Genomic DNA, 26,952 nt, shown 5'->3' with positions numbered 1-26,952 from the left:
GTGAGAAGTTTTTTTTTTTAAAAAAAAATATGTATGCCAGGAAGAAAAGATTCGCTGCAGGTATATTCATTACTGTAATGATATGATGTGGTTTGTTCTCTGAGCTTGTTGTTTAGTTTCCGAACATTTCATCACCAGGCTAAGTAACATCATTAGCAGAACGTAGGTTGAAGGTTCAACTGAAGTTCTGCTGATGATGGTTCTTAGCCTGGTGACTAAATGTTTGGAAACTAAAAAAAAAACTAGCATAGAGAACAAACCATCATCAACATTTACTACCCAAACTACAAATATTTTCCACCATTTCTAATAATATGACCACATTTAACTAAAAAAGTACTGACAATTGGATGGGAGCCAGAATTTATGAATCTGAACCAACACTGGAGAATTGTATCTGTGATACTGGAAGAATCTGGAATTGCTGTTTTTTGTTTTTTTTTAGAGCTTAATACTGATTAAGGATGGCATATGGTTACTCTGCTGACTTGAGGAAGTATTACATGGTTGCTGACCATTCCTGTTTTCTCTTATTTTGGCTGAAAATCTTGGAGGAGGGCCAGCATTTCTTCATTTGTAAAAAATATTTTCCTCACCAGAAGGCTACAAAGCAATGCGTGGCCTACAGAAATGGTGTCTTCAAAATGCTATAGTTCAAATATAATCTGTTTGGGGTCTGGGGTGCGGGAGACACTGGAAAACCAACACAAGATGTCAAATAATTATACAAATCACTGAATAATGTAGAGCAATATAAACACGGCCCTTTGGTCTTGCAGGCGGAGCCCGAAGTAGCGCATAGTTGTGAGGTTGGAAAATTTAGGACATGTCAAATTTTTCAACTTTCAATTTCCAAACATTAGGGCTGCTCAAAAGTTGTGACATGCCTTGGGGATTGTAAAGATACTTTGGTTGCTTTAATATAATTTAGATGTGCTTGGTTAAGTAACTTCATATATATCATAACTTTTTAACATTTTGTTTGTCCATGAGAGGCCTCCTATATACACACAGTGTCTGTCTGTCTGTCTCTCTCTCTGTGTATGTGTCTGTATAGGAGGCAGGAATACATACAGTGTATGTATGTATGTATGTATATGTATGTATGTATTCTAAATGTTAACATTTTAACTGTAACATTTTAATGTTTTATATACTGTTTTATATTTCAGTGTTTTATTGTCCCTCTTCAAAGGATATGGGTAGTTTAGAAATAGAATAGAATAGAATAGAATAGAATAGAATAGAATAGAATAGAATAGAATAGAATAGAATAGAATAGAATAGAATAACAGAGTTGGAAGGGACCTTGGAGGTCTTCTAGTCCAACTCCCTGCTTAGGCAGGAAACCCTACACCACTTCAGATAAATGGTTATCCAACCTCTTCTTAAAAACTTCCAGTGTTGGAGCATTCACAACTTCTGGAGACAAGTTGTTCCACTGATTAATTGTTCTAACTGTCAGGAAATTTCTCCTTAGTTCTAAGTTGCTTCTCTCCTTGATTAGTTTCCACCCATTGCTTTTTATCCTGACCTCAGGTGCTTTGGAGAATAGTTTGACTCCCTCTTCTTTGTGGCAGCCCCTGAGTATGATATATAAACAGCGATATATAAATATGATATATAAACAAACAAACAGGTAATTGTTTATGTGCCCTCCTCAATTTTTTCCTCCTATTTTGGGGGCGCTGTGCTATCTACAGAGAAGGCCCACCCAATTCTTCTTCTTCAGCTGCCACATCCAAAGAGAAGTTGTCACAGTCAAAATGACCCACATTCACATACCTTGTTATTCTCCTCTGTTGGACTAAACTGCCTTATCCTCCCCACTTATCCCACTGCCCCCATGCAATGTCATTCCTAGTGTTGAAATACCATTTGCCTGCCAGTCTGGGCAATTTTTGCATGTGAAGTGAGAGGCACCATCTTGTTCCTAACCTCAGGCACTAAAACTATTTGAGTAGCATTGTGTGCAGAGAGAGAGAGAGAAGGAGGGAGGGAGAGAAAGAGAGAGAGAAGAAGAAGATGTTCTGCTTTGTAGTAAAGTTAGATTTTTTTTTCCCCATTAACCAATAACAAAGGGAATAAGGGAATCTTAACTAAATCATCTGTCATCGTTGACTGGCAAGATAATGATTCTGTGTTAGTAAAGAGAGAGACATAAATGATGTGTTGTGAAATAATAATCTAAAATTGTTTAACAGGTAGGTAAAAATGGCACTAATGTCTAAGGCAACAAACCTAATGTGACAGGAAAGTAAATGTTAGCATTGGCGTTTTTGTAAGCAGTTTAAAAAGTTCTCTCTCTCCCCACAAGCCACTCTCACAGCAACTGGCATGGTGCTTTGATCATATTACCGTTTCCGATTCTACCTGTTGTAACTATTACTACGTGACACTCACCCCAGAGGTGGGTTTCAGCAGGTTCTGACCAGTTCTGGAGAACTGGTAGCAGAAATTTTGAGTAGTTTGGAGAACTGGTAGTAAAAATTCTGACTGGCCACGTTCCCATCTATTCTCTGCCTCCCGAATCCCAGCTGATTGGGTGGAAATGGGATTTTGCAGTAACCTTTCCCTGGAGTAGGATGGGAATGGAGATTTTATAGTATCCTTCCCCTGCCATGCCCACCAAGCCACACCCACAGAACCGGTAGTAAAAAATTTTGAAACCCACCACTGACACCCCATTGCTTAAAACTGGCCAGTTCTTCACTAGTAATTTGTAGTATCTTCTAGCATCATCCAATCAATGGTATATTGTTATAATGAGGACAAGCTTCTCTTAACAAAGCTTAGGTAATATTTGATTTTATTTATTTATTTATATTTCATGTTTCTAGCCCACCCATCTCCCTCAAGGAGGGACTCAGGGCAGTGTACAATATAATCAACCATTGGAAGAAATATCCTTCTGGTTTCAGTTCCAAGTGGAGGAAAAGACATTGGATTCATGGAAGTTGCTTGGAAAGAAGGTTTATTGATGAACAGGATCACATGGCTTCCTGAGCTCCTGAGTAGAAAAAGAAACAGATGCTGAGAGTGCCTTGGTTTTATGCCCTCTGTTGGACTTTGAATTTGGGCTTGTATTCTGATTGGTTGTCAGACTCCCATGGGGCCATGCAGAGGCAACTCTGCATAGACTGTGTTTTGAGTCCAAATTTGCTTGAGCCTTGCTGGGTAATGTAATCTCCCCAGGTGCCATGTAGTGAGTTCTGTTCCTAGATGGGTAGAGGGCTAATTCGACCTTTGTTATGTAGAATGGACTGGCTCAGGCCTTAATGGCCCATTAACAAAGATGTGGGAGGGGGGGCTGAGTTTCTGCCTCCCTTTTAGGGGAAATATTCTGCTCTTTTAATATTTCCTAAAATATTTCATTTTTCTAGGAGAGGGGTGGGTGCTAACTTCCTACACAATATAGAACACAGCATGCAAAGTTAACATCAGAATATAAAAGATAATTTAAGATTTTACAGATTTTAAAATTATGAAGTTATAAAATTTCAAAGAAATAAAAAAAAAAATCCAAGATGGCCATTTAACATTGGTTAATAAAGGTGGAGGGAGGGATTTCATGGTGCCAGCCAACTCCCTGATTTCATGGTCCTTTGCATGCAGGCTGCAGAGACAAGTTTTGACCCCTTTATAGAAGTCCAGGCGAGTGTGGGGGGGCTGCCTTCACTCTGGGGGAAGGATATTCCATAATGAAAGGGCAGTGATAAAGCTCTCTTCCTAGATCCTGCCAGACGAAATTCTGCACCAATGAATGCAAGACCAGAGGGAGAAGATGGCTGGCTCAGGTGAAAAGATCAGGGTCTCATGCAATAGCAGCAGATTATGATTTACTTTATAATTACTTTATTTTCCAAATAGGTATGTGGAAGGGTCCTTAATCTACGGCTACATGAAATATTGATTTATCTTTCCACTAGAACCAGTTCATGAACTGAAAATGATCATATGTTGGTGATCCAAGATTATGAATTTACTGTAGGTTTTTTTTTTTTAATTTGATTTATATGCCGCCCTTCTCCGGAGACTCAGGGTGGCTTACAATGCGTTAAGCAATAGCCTTCATACTTTTGTATATTTATACAAAGTCAGCTTTGAACTCTCTCTCTCAAAGTCAGGTTTGAACTCTCTCTCTCAAAGAGGAGACATTTTTGCTGACATCATGCTAAAAAAAAATTCCACAATACTTCACACAGTGGTAAAATCCAAGTTTTCTTATATAATTCAAAGTCATATTCACATTTGTATCGAAGTGATTGTTTAAACACTAAATTAATAAACCAATGGATGTTAAAATGTGACAATACTGGGACAAATCCAAATTATATTAGTACGTATCTGCTTACTCATTTTTACCTTTCCAGCATTACAAGGTGGGCAGGCAACCTTTTAAAAATATTTTATGGGGTACCCAATAGATGTAAAAAAAAAATGAATTAATCTCACATTAAGATCATAAGAGATATACTTAATATTCTTTAAAATCCTTAGCAATTCATTTGTTAACATTTTTGAACGCCTTATTTTAGAAACTACAAAACATTTAGAACAAGGCTGTCAAACTCATGGCCCGGATGCGTCACACACTGGCCACGCCCACGCCCGGTTTAGTGAAGGAGAAAAAAAAAATACTGATATGTCATGTGATGCTACCATGACGACATGAGTTTGACACCCCTGATTTGGAAGGCTAAGGAAAGTTGATAAAACTGGGAAAGTATATTAAGAGGCAAGCATATGGTCTGGGAAACAAGGACAGTATAAGACAAATCTTTAAAAGTATATATTTTGTAGAAATAGCCTATGTTCAAAGAATACCTCTGTATTGTATTGGTAAGCCATTGCTTTTGTAGTTCTATCCCATTACTTTGTAGAAACTACCTCACATATGAGCTCATTAAACACAGAATTACTCTGCTCTATCCAATAGCTTATTATTATTAGTGTATGGCATCATTACATTAGCCAGGAGACCACAATGCTATTGCAGAGTAGTAGTTTGGCTGCCAATTTACCACCTCTGTTGTAGGACATGCTCACATGCTTCCCAAGGTATGCCACAGGAGGATGAGGTGGCTTCACACCTGAAAGAAAGATGAGCAGATCTTTCTGTAGTGTCATCCTAGGCCCCCTCCCTTCCCCAGAGCTGTCTCATAAACGGGCACTGCAAGCAGAAAGGTTCATAGCCAGCAGGAATCTGACTGCTTGAACAGAACCCCAACTTGTCTCCTGACTAAAGTGGTACCTATTTATCTATTTGTATAGAACATGCTTTTGAACTGTTAGGTGGACAGAAGCTGAGGTGAGTGGTGGGAACTCATCCCAACATGTGATGCTAGGACTCAAAGCAGAGATCATCTCCAGTGTCATTAAACTACTGAGCCACCTGCCTGTCCAATAACTGATCATATCAGTATCCTAACTCTGAATAAAGTGGGCGTGTGTTTTATGTTTGCTTTGTTACCTCTGCTACCGGAAAAAAGAATGTGTGCTTCAGTGAAAGGATGTGGCTGATTTCTATTACTAAAGAACCCAGTGGAAAAAAATTCTTTTCCAAAATTCATTTAATTGTATTTTTTGAATTGTATTTCAGTAATAATTTATAAATAAGTCCCAAGAGATCCGAGATATATATTATAATTACTTTCTTTTTTCAAATTCTGACAAGTGTCTAAGTATTTTTACTTAGCTTTACTTACCTTTTTTTTTAAATTGTTTGGACTATGCTGCTTATATGAAGATGTTGAAATCAATGAGACAATTCTGACTATTACAGAGAAAGTCTCAAAAGAGTTCGTCTTTGTTTTAAATCTTGCAATCTATACAAATTATTATCTATCTATTTATTAATTGTTTCTGTATATTCACCTTCATGAAAATATTTAGTATTGAAGTGAGGAATAATACATAAGATTAACTTTTCCCCTCGTGTTTATCCCATACTTTTGACACACTATTTATGATAGATTATTTTATTTATTTATTTATTTATTTATTTATTTATTTATTTATTTATTTATTTATTTATTTATTTATTTTGTCAAGCATATATAAGATTACAGATATAAGTATAAACATGCAAACCATCTGGGTCAACAGAATTATCCAAGCCATAAATGATATAATCCAGTTTGCAATTCAGGTTGGACCCTTGACTTGATAATATCATTTAAAATTTGGTACTGCTAATCCACCTCATTCTCTCTCATTGGGATTGGCAGATAAACTTCACAGGCCAGCATTCAGGATAAATGAATAATAAAACAAAACACTGGAAAAGAAAGATTTTGGGTTTTTTTTTTTAACCTAGTGGTCTTCTGTGAACCTCTTCAGCTTTCTCGAACCTACAGTAATAGAAGTTTTGGTTAAAACCATAACCGTCTTTGTTTTTCATCCAACTGTTCTCAGCTGCTGAGACAAATATTGAATATGGTTCCATGTTATGGAATCTTGTGATAATGGAACTGAGGTTTTGAACCAAATGGAAACAGAAACACATATAAGCTTGCTTATTTTTTTATTTACAGAACTTATAAGGCTGTCTCTGCAGAACTAACCCTGAGCGAACTTCATAAGTCGCTGATCTCTGGAGGGCTTGAAACAGGGGGTGCTCCTCTGTCCTGGTCCTATTAGATCTCTCAGCAGCTTTTGATACCATCGACCATGGTATCATGCTGCGCTGGCTGGAGGGATTTTTGACTGGCCACCACGCTCCCTTTTATATCCTGTGGGGTGTGGTCCAGTGACTCAGCCTAATCTCGGGCACGCCCTTTCTTCTGTTGCACGCGCTTATCTCTGTGACGCTGGCGTGGGTCCAGCCAAGACTCATTACGCTCATCACTGTCCATCTGTGGCTGTGTGGACGTGCTTGGCCCTGGCCCTATCTCTTGCCCTTCGGTGGCATTGCCAGAGAGGAGGGTCCTGGAGAGGGATGCCTTGCCAACTCCTCCCCTTCACTCTCGGAGTCCTCTCCTGACGATGACACAGGCTCCGGTAACGGAGCCACAACACAGGTCTGGATGGGGAGGAACAGGCTCCGACTCAACCCCTCCAAGACCGAGGGGCTGTGGTTGCCGGTGTCCCGATATAGAAGCTGGTGCCATCGCTGGCTATTGGGGGCGAGTCATTGGCCCCCACGGAAAGGGCCCGTAACTTTAGAAGAGCATATGACGGCCGTGGCCAGGGGGGCTTTTTATCAGGTTCGCCTGATACGCCAGTTGCGCCCCTTTCTGAATCGGGACTCCTTATGCACGGTCACTCATGCCCTCGTTACTTCCTGCCTGGACTACTGTAATGCTCTCTACAGGGGGCTCCCCTTGAGGAGCACCCGGAGGCTCCAACTGGTCCAGAATGCAGCCGCGCGGGTGATTATGGGGGCGACATGGCGCTCCCATGTAACACCTCTCCTGCGTGAGCTGCACTGGCTTCCGGTGGTCTTCCAGGTGCACTTCAAGGTTTTGGTTCTCACCTTTAAAGCGCTCCATGGCTTAGGGCCTGGATATCCATGAGACCACCTTCTGCCACCGATAACCTCCCACCGGCCAATATGCTCCCACAGAGAGGGTCTCCTCAGGGTGCCGTCGGTCAAGCAATGTCAACTGGCAACCCCCAGGGGGAGAGCCTTCTCTGTGGGGGCACCCGCCCTCTGGAATGAGCTACCCCCAGGGATACGAATGATCCCAGACCTCCGTACTTTCCGCCGGGTTCTGAAGACTTTCTTGTTTCAGTGAGCCAGGCTGGTTTAAAATTTTAATTGATTAATTTTTATGGGTAAGGGGTTTTAAAATTGGAAAGCCAAATTGGATTTAATTATTTTTAAATTATTTTAATTTTTATACTGCATGTATTTTAATCCTGGCTGTTCACCGCCCTGAGTCCTTCGGGAGAAGGGCGGTATAAAAATTTAATAAATCAATAAATCAATAAATAAATCAATAAATCAATAAATAAGTCAATATAAAAGTCCAACAAAGAACCCAATTCAGCTTTGGATGAGCTCTAAAACCAGCCCAGGGTGGGAATGACATAGGGTCATTTTATTTGTTCCCTTGGATCAATTGTTGTTCTTTTTACAACATTTTTGTTCTGTTTTTCATCTGTGAACCTGCCCTATTTGATTTTTTTCTTTCAGGAGGATAGAAATTCTTGGTAAAAGGCAGTCCTGCTGACAATCAGGCCTGGAATCAATTCCTCTTCCCATCCCTTCCTCTTTTCAATATGTGACACTGAGCAATTCACGTTTATACTCTATTTGGAGTGATATTAATCTCATATGCAATTTTTCAATTATTTGTCCAAGTAACTACATCCTTCATTATTTGTGCAAGCAACTTCATCCTGGAGAGATTTGTTCACTTTCAAAGCAGCTGCCCCATCTGTTGCAAGTTGTTTTATCAGAGTATTCAAGCTGAGTTATGCATGTTTTTCATGTGATTTGATCGCCAGGCTTTTTAGCTCTGCCATTTTTTGATGTAAAATATGTAACCTGATTTAAAGCCTCCATTTTTCAATTACTCACTAAAGGTTTTATCTGCATCCATTCAGACATTCTAACCATCTCTATAGCATGAGAAATATATTTTTCAAGTGGTGATAAACTCACTTTGGTTCCCCACCCTCACCCCCCATTAGATTCTGGACTGGAATTCAGCTGAGTTGGTTGTGCTGTGAGATCAATGGTTGCTCTGCTCTTTCTTGAGTAAAGCTTTTGTTTTCCCTGTGTTCTTAATTTTGGCCTTGTGCTAAATCAAATGCAAGACATCACTGGCCAATAAAAGAATCAAACAAGCAATATAGGAGTTAAGAGATAAAGAGATTTCTACTGAGCTCAGCGATGATCCAAGTCATAAACTTAATACTTTTCATGCCAGCTGGAAGCATTCGTTTCAATGCTCACTTTGACATCTCACTATCGTTTCTCTACAATCTCTAAAGTGCTCCTTTTAGCCCTTCCTTGCTTGAGTTTCAATTTAAATCATTTAAACATGTTCATTTTTAATTCTTTTCAGTTTCCTGAAGGCTCCTTGTTTAGCCCTCAGTCCCCAGTCTCAAAATATGTTTTTATTTTCACCAAAATTGTCTAGTATTTTCAATGCTTTCTTTAATTGTTTCTCCAGCTGACTACATTTTTTGTATGTAGATATTTCTTACGTTTCTCTCATTTTCTCAACGTGCACACAATATAGTATCTTCCATTCATCCACATCCTCATTTTTTGCAGCAATCATTTTTATTCATTTTCCTTAGCTGTGGCATCTTTCATTTTATCACTCTAGCAAGCACTCTTTTACATATATACCATTAACATAATTTCCCACATGCTTGGGGTATGCTGCAACACAGATTTTTTTCATTTTCTTCCATGCAGCTTCCACAATTGTTTACATCCATTTATATTTATTCTGCTTGCGAATTTTCCTTTAATACTTTTTCATATGGATTCCTACTTACTCTGGTACTTTTTCCTACTTTCACTCTATTTCAGTAGTTCTCAACCTTCTAGTCCTCAGACCCCTGGGAGCAGGGGTGAAATGCTACCGGTTCAGACCGATTTAGCTGAACCGGTAGCGATGGCGGCGAGTGGTTCGTAGAACTGGTAGCAACCGCAGCACTCACCCGCCTGGTCATTATGACTTCTTGGTTTTAACCAGGAAGTAACCTGTTTTTTACCCTCTGCGCATGCGCAGAGGGTCCGTGCACCTGCGGCGCATGCACTTCCGAACCAGTAGGGAAGGTAAGTAGATTTGACCACTGCCTGGGAGGCTGCGATGTCGTCACATGGGTTCTATGAAGGCTTGAAGAAATGTTATCATTTAAATCTTGAGTTAAGTCTTGGGGGTGGATGGCCATGGTTTGTGGCCACAAAAGTATTTAAACGGAGTTTGTAGTGAAGAAACGGTTGAGAACCACTGCTCTATTTTCTTTTTCTTTTCTTCCAGATCCATTTTCTTCCTAAAATCCATTTTAGACATTATCAAATAATGGTCTGTTCAATAGGATGCACATAGCTCAAGGTTTTCCATTATCTGCAGAGACCCGTCTCTTATCCATGTCATAGGAAGTTCAGCAAGAAGAAGCAGGATAAGTCTCTATTTGAAGATATTTCAGTGGATGAATTAGTTCTGTAAGTCTACTAATTCAGTTGCTGCCTCATATGTAATTCTTTCCTCTGGAACTCAGTCTTATTGATGAAAGACACTATGATAATCTTGCTTGGAAGCATTATTTTTAGTCTGAGACAGTGGTTAAAGGTTAACGTAGGAATTCAATACCTATTGCTCTCTCTCTCTATTTTTTAAAAAAACTTTGTGAAGAAAGTTGGGCTAAGAAAATTAATAGATAGATAGATAGATAGATAGATAGATAGATAGATAGATATAAAGTGAAGGGGGGAACACAGCTAGGTTTCTTGGTTGTTTTGGGAGCCTTCCTGAGGCAGTGAGGAAATTCTTGAAGAAATGCTTCAGTGCTACCAGGTTTGTAAGTAAAGGGTGAGCAATGATTTTGTATGCATTTCTCGGGTATGAAAGGGGCTTCTGGAACAGCTCCTCGCACGGAGCTTTGTAAATTATTAATGTGCCTTATGTCGCTCTATATTATGGAAATCAACCTAGCTCTGCTTGCTTTTTCATTAAAATAGTAAATAGTGGTGTTTTTTTTTTTTTTTTAAAAAGAAAGAAACAGAAAAGGAGAAACAATGAAGTTAAGAAAAAGAAGAGAAGGGGAGAGAGAGAAAGAGAAATGTTCTTCCCTTTAAGACAGATAAAAAGTTTTGGTAGGCAATGTTACTGGCCAAATGTTCCACCATTTCACTGGTAGTGATTTAAAAGATCCAAAGTACTATGTAGAGTGATGAATTATGCATGTTTCATTTATTAGCTTGGGTGACCCTGTGAACAGCTAAGCTTGACAAAAAAATGAAGACCATTTTTTTTTGTTCTTATTCTTTTTTCCCCCCTCTGGGTACAAATATCAGTTGGATTGTACGTGTGCTCAGAAGTCTGCCCCCACCCACATTTATGCTAAGGTCAGTTTCATCTCATCTCATCTCATCTCATTTTTGCACGTACTGTGCTGCTGGGAAAGGTTTCCCCGAACGTTAGGAAATTCCAGATAAATTTAGAGCCTGTGTCCTTGCTATGATCAGCACACTAAGGTTCTTTGTTTTTATCCTGTAACCTTGCTTCCCTTACAAATAGACATGCGAAGTACATAGGGGGAAAAAAGGCAAATAAGGCAATCCTCAACTTACAACCATTTGTTCTTCGAAGTTACAACGGCATTGAAAAAAAGTGACTTATGACCATTTTTCACACTTAACAGCTGTTGCAGCCCCAGTCCAAATGATCAAAATTTGGACGCTCGACAACTGGCATGTATTTATGACAGTTGGGATGTCCTGGGGTCAAGTAATCACCTTTTGCAAACTTCTAACAAGCAAACTCAATGGGGAAGCCAAATTCACTTAATAAAGGTGTTGCTAACGTAACAGCTGCAGTGATTCACTTAACAGCTGGGGCAAGAAAGGTCGTAAAATGAGCAAAACTCATTCAATTCATTCTGCTTAGCAGCAGAAATTTGGCTTCAACTGTAGTTGTAAGTTTAGGACGTTCTTACTCACATGGACAGGTCAATTTATAGAGTTTAAAATCCTGCTTTCTCAGGTTTGGCCAGCTCTCAATACAGTGGCCTACTATATCAATGCCAATTACTGAAACAATATAATTCCAACCAGCAGAAATATCATGCCCCCCTCCACCCCAGAATAGCATGATTGCATTTATCTCAGTTGCCATATTTTTTTTTATTTGATTTATATGCCGCCCTTCTCCGGAGACTCAGGGCGGCTTACAATGCGTTAAGCAATAGCCTTCATACTTTTTGTATATTTATACAAAGTCAGCTTATTGCCCCCACAAACTGGGTCCTCAATTTACCTACCTTAGAAAGGATGGAAAGCTGAGTCAACCTTGAGCCTGGTGAGATTCGAACTTACAGTAATTGCAGACAGCTGGTGTTAATCACAATGCTTTCAGTCTGCTGAGCCACTAGGCCCCTGGTGGCTCAGCCACCAGCCCAGATCCAGATTGTTGGGGGCAATATGCTGACTCTGTAAACTGCTTAGAGAGAGCTGTGAAGCACTGTGAATCAGTATATAAGTCTAAGTGTGATTGCTATTGCTATTTTAGCAGTTAAAGTACATTCCAGTAACCAACCAACGACAATGCTTACAAAAAAACCCCCTAGATTTTCATCAGTTTAAAGTCCTTGTATTCCCATAACTGCTCTAAATCAAAGCCTTCCTGAATTCCGTTTACCTTTATTTGGTTCCAATTTAGTGCTGAACTTTAGTTGACTAGATCATGGCAGTGGTGGGTTTCCCCTGTTCGCACCGGTTCTATAGAACCGGTAGTAAAACCGGTGGGAGGCTCCGCCCACCGACCCCGATGTTATCAGAATGCTTCTGCGCACGTGCAGAAGCTTTGCGAGTGCGCCCGCACGGCCCCGCTGCGAACCGATAGTAAAGGTAAGTAGAACCCACCCCTGGATCATGGGGTTTCCAAACTTGATGATTTTAAGTCTTGTAGACTTCAGCTCTTACGGTTGACTGAAGAATTCTGGGAATTGAAGTCTTAAAATTACCAGGTTTGTGGTATTCTTGTGTATAGCCTTGAATAAAACTTCTATGCTGCAGCCATAAATGGTCCTGAGTCTTTGTGCCTGACATCTCTTTCTGGACCCTCCTGTCAGGCAAAACTCTTTAACTGATGGGATCCACAACATACCTTCCCAGCCTGATCAAGTGAGATGGGCTGATTTAATGAGATAAAGATGGATCCGCAGGTAATCTGGCCCCATGCCACGCCACTATACATAACTCCTAATATATCTTTCTTCCCACTTGTATATGATCAAGCAATTTTAATTTTTTAGGGCTCACCAAGTAGGGTTGTGGCATGAAACAAAACAACCACAACAAGTGTTATTTAGGCTTTCATGTGGTTTTTTCATTGGTTTTTTGGGAAGAATTTCAAAGTAAAAGGCATCCTGCCTTTAGGGTTTACAGTTTAAAACTTAACAAATGGGGGGGGGAATACAAGTAGGAGTGAATAACTAAGATAGGGTTGAGTAGGTCAAAGAAATGAGCTAATGTTTCAGCAGCCTATAGGTGTGGCTATTTAACGGATGAAATGTTTAAATTCCGCCTCTTTCTCTTCTCCTGCCATTGCCCCCACCCTTTGGAACATTCTCCCGCCCAGAGAGGGGGAGAATGCCCCCAATCTCCTGGCCTTTTGGAAATGTTTGAAGACATTGGTCTTCTGACTTCCTTGGGGCCCATGGAGGAGCACATAGCCGTGGGACCAGTTAACGCCCTGAAGGCCTTCCTCACACCTTTAAATTCTGAATGTTTGCCTCTTACATAATTTTAGATGCTGTATGGTTTTTATGTTTTTATATTTTACTTGTACACTTCCCAGAGTCTGTGAGGCAGGTGGCAGTTTCTAAATATGAATCAGGTACCGTATTTTTCGGAGTATAAGACGCACCGGACTATAAGACGCACCTACCTTTTTTGATGAGGAAAACAAGAAAAAGAAATCTGCCTCTGCCTCCCAGCAATTTTGCCTCATTGCAGCAAACAGCAAACAGCCTGCTTTACTTTCATTTTCGTTTTCAGCATAGCTTGATTAGCACAAGGAAAAAAAATCTGCTCCAGCAATTTACCTCCTTGTAGCAAGCAGCAGAGGCCCCACAAAACAGCTGAGAGCAAAACAGCTGAGAGTCGGTCAAATCCAATCAACTTGTGCTAATTAGGCTGTGCTGAAGCTGAAAGGAGCTGTTTCTTCTTGCTGTTTGCTACAAGGAGGTAACTACTGGGAGGCAAAGGCCAGTGGGTGGGCGGGGCTACATTCGGTGTATAAGACGCACCTAAATTTTCACCCCCTTTTAGGGGGGAAAAAGGTGCGTCTTATACTCCGAAAAATACGGTAGTCCTTAACTTATGACCACAATTTCTGATGCTGTTGTTAAGACAGTTGTTAAGTGAGTTTTGCCCCATTTTATTACCTTTCTTGCTGCCATTGTTAAGCGAATAACTGCAGGTGTTAAGTTAGTATAAAGTGAATATTATTTCCCCATTGATTGCTCGTTAAAAGGTCACAAAAGGAGATCACATGACCCTGGGACAACCGTTATAAATACATGCCAGTTCAAATTTTGATCATGTGATCATGGGGATGCTGCAACAGTTGTAGTTGTGAAAAATGGTCATAAGTCACTTTTTTAGTGCCATTGTAACTTCAAATGGTCATTAAATGAAAAGTTGTAAGTTAAGAACTACTTGTATATTAATAAATAATCAGAGAAATGTATGACTGTGGCTCCAACTGAAGCTGTTGTTCACCAATCTTCTTGGCTCCCCTAAATATCTCCAGTGCTTCAGGGCAGACCACTTGACCTCTGAGGAGACTTTCCAAAATAGTCTTTAATATACCAGGAATCTGCTCTATAAGAAAGGAGAAAAAAGGTTTAGCACACCTATTTTATGAGGGTGAAGGTTCATTCTCTGAGCTTGTGGGTTGGTTTCTGAACATTTCATTACCAGACTAGGTAACATCTTCAGCATAGTTAAGGGGATGTCAGTGTTCTTCTGTTTATAAGGGCTTCAGGTATGGGCATGTCAAGTGAGGGCCTTGTAATGGAACTTGTGATGGGTCAGGTGTGAGTCATCAGTGAGTCTTGCGATGGGTTTTGTGATGGGGAAGATAAATCAGGTAAAGATCATTAGGAGGTGAAACCAACCCACAAGCTTGGAGAATGAGCTTCAGCCTCATACTACCCCCAAGCTACAGATATTCGCCACTATTGCACACCTATTTTAGCTACACTTGCCCCTGATCAACCCAGCCAGCCCAGCACTAAGTTCCTTGATGATGTTGATTTGAAACCTTCAGCACATGGCTTTCCTTCCATTTGTCTAATTCCTGATATTATATGTTACTTGGTTACATTTTGAGTGACCGCTCTTCTATAAACCAGATCAACTGCAGGATTAAAGTTCATTCGAACTTGATATACCGTGTCTAATAATATTCTCTTTGTGTATTTAAATGAGAGAAAACAGGTTACGGTCAGTAAAGTGGCAAGCCCAGTTTCTCAAAGTTAGCTGCACATTCTTGAAATGACAATAAATAATGCATATCAGTATGACACTTAATTTAAAAGGCATCGGAGGGGTTGAAAAGTAAAGAGAAAGATCATGCAATAGCTATCAGGGTCAAAATAGGGATCTTATTAATTTAACTCTGCATATAATAGTAAACTGAGTGATAATCTTTATAGTTTTGCCTCTTTTTTTTTCTTTTTTCCAGGGCGCAAGAGAAAATGTCTGCTATGAACTCTGCATAGGCATCAGGAAGGGCATCTGGCCAGTAAATGATCAGCTCCATTCATTCGCCCCAACTCTACAATTAAAGGATTGTAAAAAGAAAAAAAAATCTTTCCAGATAGGACATAATAAGACCAGTTACTTGTCAGATAAAATAGCAGAGAATCGAAACGATCAGAACAAATCAAATGTACGATAAGATAAATAGTAACAAGGAAGACACGATAGATAAGCTTTTCTACCACCCACCAACACAGTAGTTGATTCCTGTTTGGATCCCCCTTCTGTCTCTTTCTACCTCTTTTTCCTTCCTAATGTCTCATATGTTCAATATCAAATTGACAAAGCATTCAAAGGAAATATCTTTTCAGCTGTCACAGCGTTAAACAAGCATTTTTTTTCCTGAAAGCATCAGAAATGTGACCGAGAGAGAGTTCGCATTTCCAAAAGTAGTAACTGCCTTTTCAGCTGAAAGAGAATTGCCTTCTGTCAGCAATAATGTCACCTCAAATATCTTTTGCAAAGCAACTCGTTTGCTGTGACATTTATAATTTATTCATCCCGTGATGCTTGCACCATCTACAACTTCTTCAATTCCATCTTGGATATGCCATTAGCTTTAAAATGTATACATAAGGCAACTGGCTCCTTCTGTTAAAAGTTTAACAGAGATGCTCTTGCAAGATTAAAACAAGCAAAATAACTTTTGATATAATAAAATCTAAATATGGAGGCCATGTCAATTGGCATGTTGATCTTTAAATAATTACAGTAATTTTCCTCTTCATTCCCCTCCACCCTTTTAGTATAAATCTGTGTATCACATTTTTTGAAAAAGAACACTTTTACCAAGAACAAATCATCTGGTTACGTTAGCCCAATAGTGCATTATCAACCAGGACATTATTCATATTAATTTAATTGTTTTATGACAAATTTGCTATTGCAAAAAGTTCTCATCTTATATGATTAAAAAAGTAGAGTTTTGTATGGGTCTATGTATATGTGTGTCCATATCATTATTGCTGCTCCAATAAAAATGAAGCAGTGATAGTAGAAGGATTGGACTGACAATAAAAGGCAGTTTTATTGGGAGGAATCACAGAGTCCATTAAATCTTCTTCAAAAGTGATTATTTCAATTTTCAATATTTCAATTTAATTCAATTTATATGCCGCCCCTCTCCGAAGACTCAGGGTGGCTCACAATACATGATAGTGATGATGATCTTGATGATAATGATAATGATCTTGATGATGATCTTGATGATGATGATCTTGATGAGGAGGAGGATGATACTTTGATTCCATTTGCTGTTCTCCGCTGGGTGCAAAATACTGGCTACTCATACATTCAGGCACATGATCTGCAATGAGGAATTTTAACATATAAACTACCAGAGTCTTTTCTGTAGCGAACTCACCACAAAGTTTAATGTACAAATTGTATGGTAGATGTGGCTGATGGATATGATTCAAAAAGAAAACAGTATAAAAGATGATAATATTATCAAAAAAATATCCCATTATAAAAGTATAACAAACACACAAGTCATTGTCTTTTTATGAAACCCTAAAAGAGTTGCACCTGTTTGCTATATGAACATAGGACATCCTGGCTGATAGCTGGATCTTTTTTTGAAGGTCTCAGAGATATGATCTTTTTTCCCTTCTCCAAAAGTTGGCATACCTGAAAAGGTAGCTCCAATTCCTCATTTGATGTTTGCAAAGTTTCAAAGATTGTTAATGGAAATTCAATTAATGATGTCTGACATCTACTTTAATTCCAACTGTCTGATTTGTCCACTCCCATAGACTTATTTCAAATTCTCATACTTCCCTTACCACGTAAACCATTGCTGTGTAACGGAGGTCTCCAAATATCTGAAGGACCTATTGGTCCCCAAAACTTTGGCTGTGTTCTCCAAGTCCTCAAAGATTTATTATGAAATTCTTGTGGTTGGATGGAGAAAATTATTATGTGCATGACTGGAGAGGAATCCTATTTAGATTTAATTTTAAATCTAAATCAGACCAAATTAACTTTTGCCCTGGCCCATGCCTTGGACAACATTCCAAGACCTTGGCACAGAACAAAGATTGTACCCTCTTGATAGCTGTAGCAAGTTTAGCACAACAACTTTAATACATCACCCGTTTTGTCTGTCTGTGTTTAATGCACTGTATTGAAAAAATCATTTGTTCTTATCACAAACTCTCCTTCTTCTGAGGATACTTATTCCTAGCTTATAGTCTTAGTAGATCAAGTTTTGTACTTTGATTAGTGATCCATTGTAGAATTCGCAACATTCCTTTGAGCTTTCTTTGGGCTGGGAGGCTTTCAATTTTATATGGCAACTTTGCGGATTAGAAGCCAAGGCTAAAGACAACAGGGTGTGTATTATGTTATATATATATATATATATATAATGCTCTGGGACCTTGTGTGAAGGGCGCCATATAAGTATATGGATTGGCTGAGTAATTCTGTTTGACTTCATCTGGCTGTTAATCCTGCATGCCTGTAGTGATAAACCCAGAAAATCCCTGATAATCCTATATAGTATTCAGACAGGGCTGGCAACAGCTATAAATACATATCAAACTGTCAAATACCATTATCATTTAGACAACTCTGCAGCCCTTCAAAATTACATTAGAATATCCAGGCTTGACTTAACAGACCCATTCCCCTCCCTTTTTATTTTTTCTTCCCTACCCCCTCTTAATAATAGGGAAATGCAAACTGCTTAGGTTGTGAACATAATAATGTATGTTTACAGTACGCCCAGCCGTGCTGCTACAGAATCTTGTTTATTCCAGCTCGGTTTCCATATGACTTACAGGCAAGAGAGCAGTTGAAACTCTGCAGATAAGCAAATAATTCTTGGCATTTTTCAAAACTAAAGGATTCCACTGCCAAAAGGCTTCTGTTTACCACGCAAAACAAATGTTGTTCCAATTGCATTTTAATTTTTTTAAAAATAATAATAATAATAATAAAGGACATCTTAAATATAACCTTTCAGAAGAAGGCTGGTGCGGTTTTAAAAGTTTAATTAGATGTATAACAAAAACGACAAAAGGATTCCCCCCTTCCCCCAATTGCTTTACAATTTGAGCTTGGATAATAAATAATAGTTTAGTCCCTGCTGTGTTCTGCAGCAACACTGCATTGCACAAAATTATAATTACCGCTAAATGGGAAATCCTTAGAAGAGGATGTAAAACCCAGCTCCCTTTGTGTCCTATTAAAGCCACCATCTTGATGGTGGGCGGGTGGAAGAGAGTGTCTTGCAATATGTAGCGATTCTTTTTTTTTTTTCTTCTTAATTAATCCACTATATAATTTTCAAATAATTCCATAAGGCCAGTGGAGTTTTATCAATATTAGATCAGTATGAGAAACTTTGTAAAACCACTCTACCACATTAACCACCACATTGGAAGGATTACATAGATTCATCTGGGGTATTAATTGGGAGGTCAGCTTTGGTTTAACATACTTGCACTTGACAAGCTACAGTTTTATCACATTAGCAACATGGAGTTGCTTTGTTTCTCTACAACCTGAGTATACATGCATGGATGACTTCCCAGGTGCCTGAGGACAATCCACTTATATATTTATCAGATACCGTTTGTAGACTTTCAGTGTTTGACATAAGGTAACGAAGCCCATACTTCCCACTGAACACATTAAAATTTGAGAGAAGTAAGGCAGCTCAGCACACGTGCAGAAAACAATAGGTGGTCCTTCATTCCTTAAACATCTAAGATGCTGGCTACTCAGAACGAGAATTGAATAGATGTTTTCTTTAAAAATGCAAATTTGCAGGCAGATAAATTATAAAGGAAGGGCCGTTCATAAAGTTTTCCCTTGGGATTGAGTTAAAACCTGGTAAATCAAGGAACCTACAGAGCCCTGGTAGATTTGTTTGTTTGTTTGTTTACATGATTGATTGATTGATTGATTGATTGATTGATTGATTGATTTCCCACTTTATTATTTTTAGAAATAACTCAAGATGGCAAACACTGGCTCCCAGTGGTCTTCCGGGTGCGCTTCAAGGTGTTGGTTATCACCTTTAAAGCGCTCCATGGCATAGGGCCTAGCTATCTTCGAGGCCGCCTGCTGCCACCGACGATCTCCCATCGACTTGTGCGCTCCCACAGAGAGGGCCTCCTCAGGGTGCCATCAGCCAAACAGTGTAGGCTGGTGACCCCCAGGGGGAGGGCCTTCTCTGTGGGGGCACCTACCCTCTGGAATCAACTGCCTCCAGAGATAAGGAGAATCCAAGACCTCAGTGCCTTCCGCCATGCCCTTAAAACCTTCCTTTTCCAGCAAGCCGGGCTGGCCTAATTTTTTAAGTGTTTTTAAGTGTTTTGTTTATTGTTTTTAATTAACGGGGCCAAATTTATATATGTATATTTTTAACTGTATTTTAATATTTGTACTTGATGTTTTTACTTGGCTGTTCACCGCCCTGAGTCCTCAGGGAGAAGGGCGGTATACAAATTCAAAATAAAATAAAAAATAAAAAAAATAAACATATAGAAATCTCACCCTTCCAAGTGGGAGGTGAGCGTGCTCCCGTTCCCAAACCGGTAGCAAAGTTAAGTGAATTTCACTGCTGATGCCATATACAAAGTGTCTCGAACCACCACCAAAAAAAAAAAAAAAGAAAACATAAAATGCAGTATTAAGGATAACATCTGCAGAACCGATTGGCGCTAAGATATACAAATTAACAAACTAATGGGGTGATTATTACTAATATTATATAAACTGGGGGAATGGTGAAAAGGGAGAAATATATTAATTTAAGTGAAATTTAAGTGAAGATTTTTGAAAAGGAAAAAAAGAAGTAAGGGAGGGGAAAGGAATGAAGCAAAAGATAACGAAAAAGTGAGAGAGGGAGAGAGAAAGGGGCAAAGAAAGAGAATAAGAGAGAGAGAGAGAGAGAGAGAGAGAGAGAGAGAGAGAGAGAGAGAGAGAGAGAGAGAGAGAGAGAGAGAATGAGAATACAATTGTAAAAGAAACTGCAATTGTAATGTTTCCTTATTGCCAAGGACATTCAGATATAACAAGCAAAGTGTAATTAAGAATCAGAGATAAAGATACTTAACAGTCTGGCTACAAGAAAGCAGAGTAGCAAAACATCAGAGGTTTTTTTTAATCCTCCTCCTTCAACTAGAATTTAACATGATAAGATATTTTTCAGGCTCCACATTATTATGAAATGATGTATGAATACCATTTGATCATTTCACAACAAAGACATTTGGAAGCCTGATGAATATTGAAGATTTTTATCTTGAGCAATATTTCTCAACATGTTGAACATCTTCCCATGGTGTTGAACTTCTATGGAGTAATCTGGGGGTGGGGGGGGTGGGAGGGAATGAGACTCATTTTTAAACCCTGAATTCAATCACTTGACTGGCTTTTGTAAAAATTCATTATGGCAAATTTAAGGAACCGCACAGTGAATGGCCAAGGTTTATCAGTTGCTTGAAAAGGAGAAGCTGATATGTGATGACTTTCCTCAGCTGCTATTCTTGAGACAAAGTCAGTTCATCCCAAATTGAGGCTTTCATAATGAAAACAGATTGTCCTTTCTCAGTATCCGTTCCCCCCCCCCCCAAATTTCAATCAAACAAAAATTGGCCAAGTGAGAATGAGATTCCAGCGATGTTACAGTGTACTGAAGAATTTTAGCCATCTTTAATAAATCAATTATAAATATGTATACTGGCATGCCATAATCTTCCAATGGAGATATTCTGTTCTCAGCCTTATCCAATATTGTTTTATAGAATTAATACCCTCTTTAATAGTGTTAGTACCAGGGGTGAAATCCAGCAGGTTCTGACACGTTCTGGAGAACCGATAGTGGAAATTTGGAGCAGTTCAGAGAACCGGTAGTGGAAATTTTGAGTAGTTTGGAGAACCAGCAAATACCACCTCTGGTGGGAATGGAGTTTTTGCAATATCCTTCCCCTAGGAGTGGGGAGGGAATGGGGATTTTGCAGTATCCTTCCCCTGGAGTGGGGTGGGAATGGAGATTTTGCAGTATCTTTCCCCTGCCATGCCCACCAAGCCATGCCCACAGAACCGGTAGTAAAAAAAAATGGATTTCACTGCTGGTTAGCACTCTTTCTTTTAAGAAATGTGAACTGCAACTGCCAGAATTCCCCAACCAACATTCCCATACAAGCTAACAAATTGTGGGAGTTGAAGTTTCCAAATGTTAAAGTTGCCAAGTTTGAGAAACACTGATCTATAAATGGCTACAATTAGCTGGAGGAAATACATCTTGGGTTTAAAATTCATTGGAAATATTTGCAGAAGGAATTAATAGTAGATGGCAGAGCTCAGTGATTTAAAAAAAAATGATTTCCAGTAGACATTAACGGTGCCTGAATCAGACTATGAGATCAGACTCCAGGTGCCACTAGCACTGTTCCCATACCATTTCCAATAAGATTTGGCCTTGTAGTTATTTGATATGTTAGATGAGAGGTAGAAAGAGTCTCCATACTGAATATGAAACAACCTTATCTACTTTGGAGCTAAATACCTGTCAGGCGTTAAAGACCAGGACCACTTGTGAAGAATTAAACAGATTTAGTGCTTTTGTCTATGCACAGGAATATTTTCAACTAATGGTTACTACCTGCTAGAACTGAGATAAGGGTCAATGGAATTCACGGTGGGTTGGACTTAGTATATTTCTGGCTACATAGGGATTCTAAGCTGATCCCTCTTTTGACTCCCTCCCCAGGTTTTGCCAATCTTTCTCCCACAATACCCCGGACCAGTATGGTAATTCTTTTCCAATCAAAAAAGGCACTAGGTAGATCAATAACACCATATAAGGTAGCTTCCCATGTATCTGAGCATCAATGTGTACATACATACATGTGTTCCATTATTATTAATTGTAAGCATGCCAATAAATCAGTGCACCATAGGATTCTCTTATTTCTATTGATATAATCTCAGTTAACTCACATTCCAATTTTACTCTGAATTTTACTTCTCTGTAGCTTTATTTGTTCCACGATTTCTAAGAACGAACATAATTATCATAATTTGAATAATGAATAACACCCAATTGAACATTACTTATAGTAACTGCAACTGGCATACATTTATTATCTGATTTTATTTTGAAGCTTCACAAGAAAACAAAACAAAATGATAAAGTGTGATCTGTCCCAATAGCCTTAAGCTTCACTGTTGAACCTTCTTCTCACAGCAGGCTATTTATCTGCTGCGTTTATTTTAAATATAGCTTTTGTTTTATTTGCAACTAACATACTGTCATAGCTCTAAGTACATCTGACATATTTACTCCTCTAGCAACAAGAACATTTAAATGTTATGCATGAAAAGATGATACCACTGCATTAGCCTTGAAACAATCATCTGATGACTGTTGGCTCTTGTTTTACATATTTTATGTGAAGCTACTGCTGGTGGGGCATGGGTGAAGGAAGAGCTAAAGGATTAATAGCCAACAGATTACAGTATTTTTTTTCCCCAGAGAAATAGGGCACTTTCACATCTACTTTCTAATTACTCAGAAGCAACTTGAAACTGATCTGTGGTCATCTTAGCAGCTACCAGCTTTGAAACAATGCAACATTAAAGCCAACTAATATTGTTTGCTTGAGTGATGAACTAGAAAATGACATATACACACACAGAGAGAATAGCAGCCTCATACCCAGCATGGTTTTATTTCATGTTGTATATATTTGATTTTCATCATTTCTCAAAAGATATTTATTTACTTGTTGAGGAAGTGCAATACCATATTTCTCATTTGAAACATTTGCATGTTGGGAAGATCTTCTGGTTGGGTGATGAGGTGGAAGAAGAGGCTGAATTGGCCCAAAGAACTGGAAACTGGAGTGACAAGATATCATGCATCAACAGATTGGTTGCATATTTCTTAATATGCAATATCTTCTACAGAGATATATTACTTCCACCACCAGATCTTCAGATCTGGAAGTTTTATGTTTATTTTTGGACATCACTTTGCGTAGCAGTAAGAAAAATGTGATATAAACTCAACCAATGGTGCAATGTTTAGAAATAAAAATAAGATACCATTTATTGTCCAACTTAGAATGGTTGGCTAAAGACTTGCTATTGATTAAATGTTTCAACTCGGATACAGGTCTTTACTCTTATATAAAACGCTTGGCTTTCTGAAAATATGTTGAGATCAGATTTGCTGAGGGATCATTTAAATTAATTTTTAGAGTTTATTTGTATAGCAGTAGCTACTACCTGGCTCCCAGTAACTTAATCAATCTAGATTCCTTTTCTGATATTGGCTCTAATTTTCTTTTAGGTGAAGTTACTGTTACTGAAACCAGTCATGCTGATAGTCATGCAATATACTTGGGAAAAGACCAAAGCATCCTTTAGACATGTTGTTTCCCATTTTCCTTTCTACTAGTTGACCTTGAAAACTGAATTCTCTTCATTTTATCCCCTAGCTTCAACACAGTAACCATGGGTCTCTTCCTGTTGTGCTCCACAATCAATTCCTATTTCTAAAACTTTTCCAAGGTGTAAACTTACGTGTCGTCCTCCCTCAGTTTTTGGCATTTGCTTAATTGTAAGAAACTGGTGGCCAATTTAGATCAGAATCACCATATGGAGATTGAAGTGATGGTTAATCCTTCCCTTTATCTTCTTTATTTATGGTTTTTCAATGCACCTTTCCTGTAAAGCAACCTTTTGGGCACCAGGGACCAGTTCCATAAAGAAAGGTTTTTCCACGAATGGAAAGGTGTGGTTTTGTGTGCTGCCTGCATCCCGTGGATGGGGCTTTGCTTGTTTGCATGGACCGGTCGCTGATATGTTGGCGACTCCTGCTGTAAGACACACTAAAAGAAAATATCACTGATGCCAAATAACTTTAATAAGCAAAATATAATATTGCAACGTAAGAAAAAAAGTGATTTAAAAGATAGCTAACAGTTCAATTAAATAGTTTATTTATTTAACTATTTTAAATAGGTAAAAGATAGTTAAATTTGATATATGTGTAGATAAATTGAAAATAAAAAAAATAAAAGATATAGGCAATGTCCTTTTCTGTGTCCCCCTATGGTAGTGAAAGTTGGACTTTGAAGGTGCAGTAGATAAACAGTACTGGTCTTTTGAGAGAAAAGTGATGTTGGATAAAACTTTTGAGAATATCACAGATAGCCAAAAGAACAAATAAATGGATTGTAGAACAGATCAACCCACAGTGCTCACTCAAAGCACAAATGTCCAGGTTCATATTAACATATTTTGGATGCAGTATTTGAAGCCCGATCTATAGGGCTTCTATAGTCTATAATGCTGGGGAAAGTAGAAGGAAAGAAGAGGGAAGAAGATCATCAGAAGCAACATAGATGGACTCAGTTACAGCAATGATGGGCACATTGTTGAAAGATGCAAGGCCAGCTTGGAGATAAATAAGAACGTGAACTGTATCATAGATAGAAAGAGAGAAGAGAGAACAAGAGAAATATTCTAGCTTGGCTACGAATTCTAGCATAGTCTACTGAGTAAACCTCAATTAGGTGGACTGTACCAATAAAGGAGAACATTTGTAGCTCAGGTTGATATATGAGGGGTCCTTGATGTTCTCTGAACTTGGTTGTTTTCTTGCAGACATTTCATTACCCAAACTATGTAACATTATCAATGCTGATGGACTGTAGGTAGACTGTATTATGTTTACCTATGAACAAGTAAACCATTTTATGGCTTAATGTGATGTCAATACAGTCTCTATGTGGAAATATTGATAGCATACGCATATAGTTATCTCACAATTCTCAAAATGTGAGACAAGTGTCTGAACTGAATCACGATACTTCCTGTGGCTTTTTAAAACAATTCACTATTTTAGAAGCCAAAGTTACCAACTCCCATGTCAGTAGCCGTAATTATAGCACTGCTGCCATTAGAATCTCTGTTTTGCACTTGCTGGGATACCCAACATTTCTGCAAAACAAAGAATTGAAAATGTATGTGCTGAATTTATAAACCTTAAAAATACAAGACAGTGGTGGGTTTCTACTGGTTCACCACAGTTTGGGCGAACCGGTAGCGGTGGGGCTGGGAGGCTCCGCCCACCCACCCAGATGTCATCACAAATGCTCTGCACATGCGCAGAAGGTTCTGTGCATGCGTAGAAGCGCCACACACGAGTGAAGCAAGCGCAAGCGCACGCTCAAAGTTCCAAACCAGTAGCGAAGGTAAGTGAAAACCACTACTAATCATGATATTCTCTTTTGGAAATAAGCAACCTTATTCAAAGGGCAGAAACACAGCAAAAACACCAAACGAAAGAAATGAAAGGCATGAGATTAAAAGAAAAGAAAAGGAAATATTGCTAAATCTACTTTGTACCAACATTACTCACTACATCTCTCAAATCTTTCTCTTGCTCATCCTTGCTTCCAGCATGTGTCCAAATAATGATTTGTATATTGGCATTTGATTCTTTAAACTTCTCGCCTCCAACACTAATTCCATCCAGCCATTTTCTAGGTATTTTTTTTCTCCTTCCTTTTGGCTTCATGTATTTTGTCATTCCTCTGTACATCATCAAACCACCTGAATATATTACTAACATACTAGGCAGTCACTTTTATTTTCAATTCGTTGATCATCGTTCATTCTTGATCCTCTGACTTCTTGTTTCATGATCGACATTTCTTAACTACAATTTTCCTGGCAAGATTTTGAAAGTGGCTTGTCATTGCCTGTTTCTTATGGCTGGCCAGAGAATGCCTGGCCCAAGGTTACCCAGATGGCTTCATGACTAAGGTAGTAAAAAACTCATAGGTTCCTGATTTTCAGGCTGGTACCTTAACCAGTACACCGAATTGGCTGTGATGCTAAGAAATAAAAATAAAAGTAATCATTTGATTACTATGCAATAAACAGTCTTATCTCATCTTTTTCTCAATAACTTGTTGGAGAACAAAGAACTAATCTACACATCTCCTGTATCGCCTAGATTTTATTCATTCTGATTGATCATAATACTGCCTAATAGTTCCCATGAATGCATGAATAGACTGTCATTTAAAGCCTACCTTCAAAACTGAGGGTTTTTTACACACAAAATAATCACCCTTCTCATTCATTCTTAGTTCTCCAAATGGCCCAACCACTTTATCATACACTTCTTAAACAATTAAAAAAAAATTGGCATGGCATCTGTGAACCCAGCTACCATGGATCATAAACCACGATTTATGGTTTAACATGCTGTTTTAATCCACAAACTACTGTATTTTTTGGAGTATAAGATGCACCTTTTTTCCCCAAAAAAGAGGGTAAAAATCTGGATGCGTCTTATACTCTGAATGTAGCCCCGCCCAGCTTCTCAAATGGAGGTTTCAGAGGCTGAAAAAAGCATCAGAAACAGAGCTTCAGAAAAAAAGCCCCCAAACAGAGCTTCAGAGGCTTTTTTTCTGAAGCTGTTTCGGAGGCTTTCAGAGGCAAGAAAAAAAGTTTTTTCT

The sequence above is a fragment of the Pituophis catenifer genome, unplaced genomic scaffold (genome assembly GCF_029215685.1).
Source record: "Pituophis catenifer annectens isolate HBS135680 unplaced genomic scaffold, rPitCat1.0.hap2 SCAF_2, whole genome shotgun sequence".
In the NCBI taxonomy this organism is placed as follows: Eukaryota; Metazoa; Chordata; class Lepidosauria; order Squamata; family Colubridae; genus Pituophis; species Pituophis catenifer.
This window is presented reverse-complemented; position numbering follows the sequence as displayed.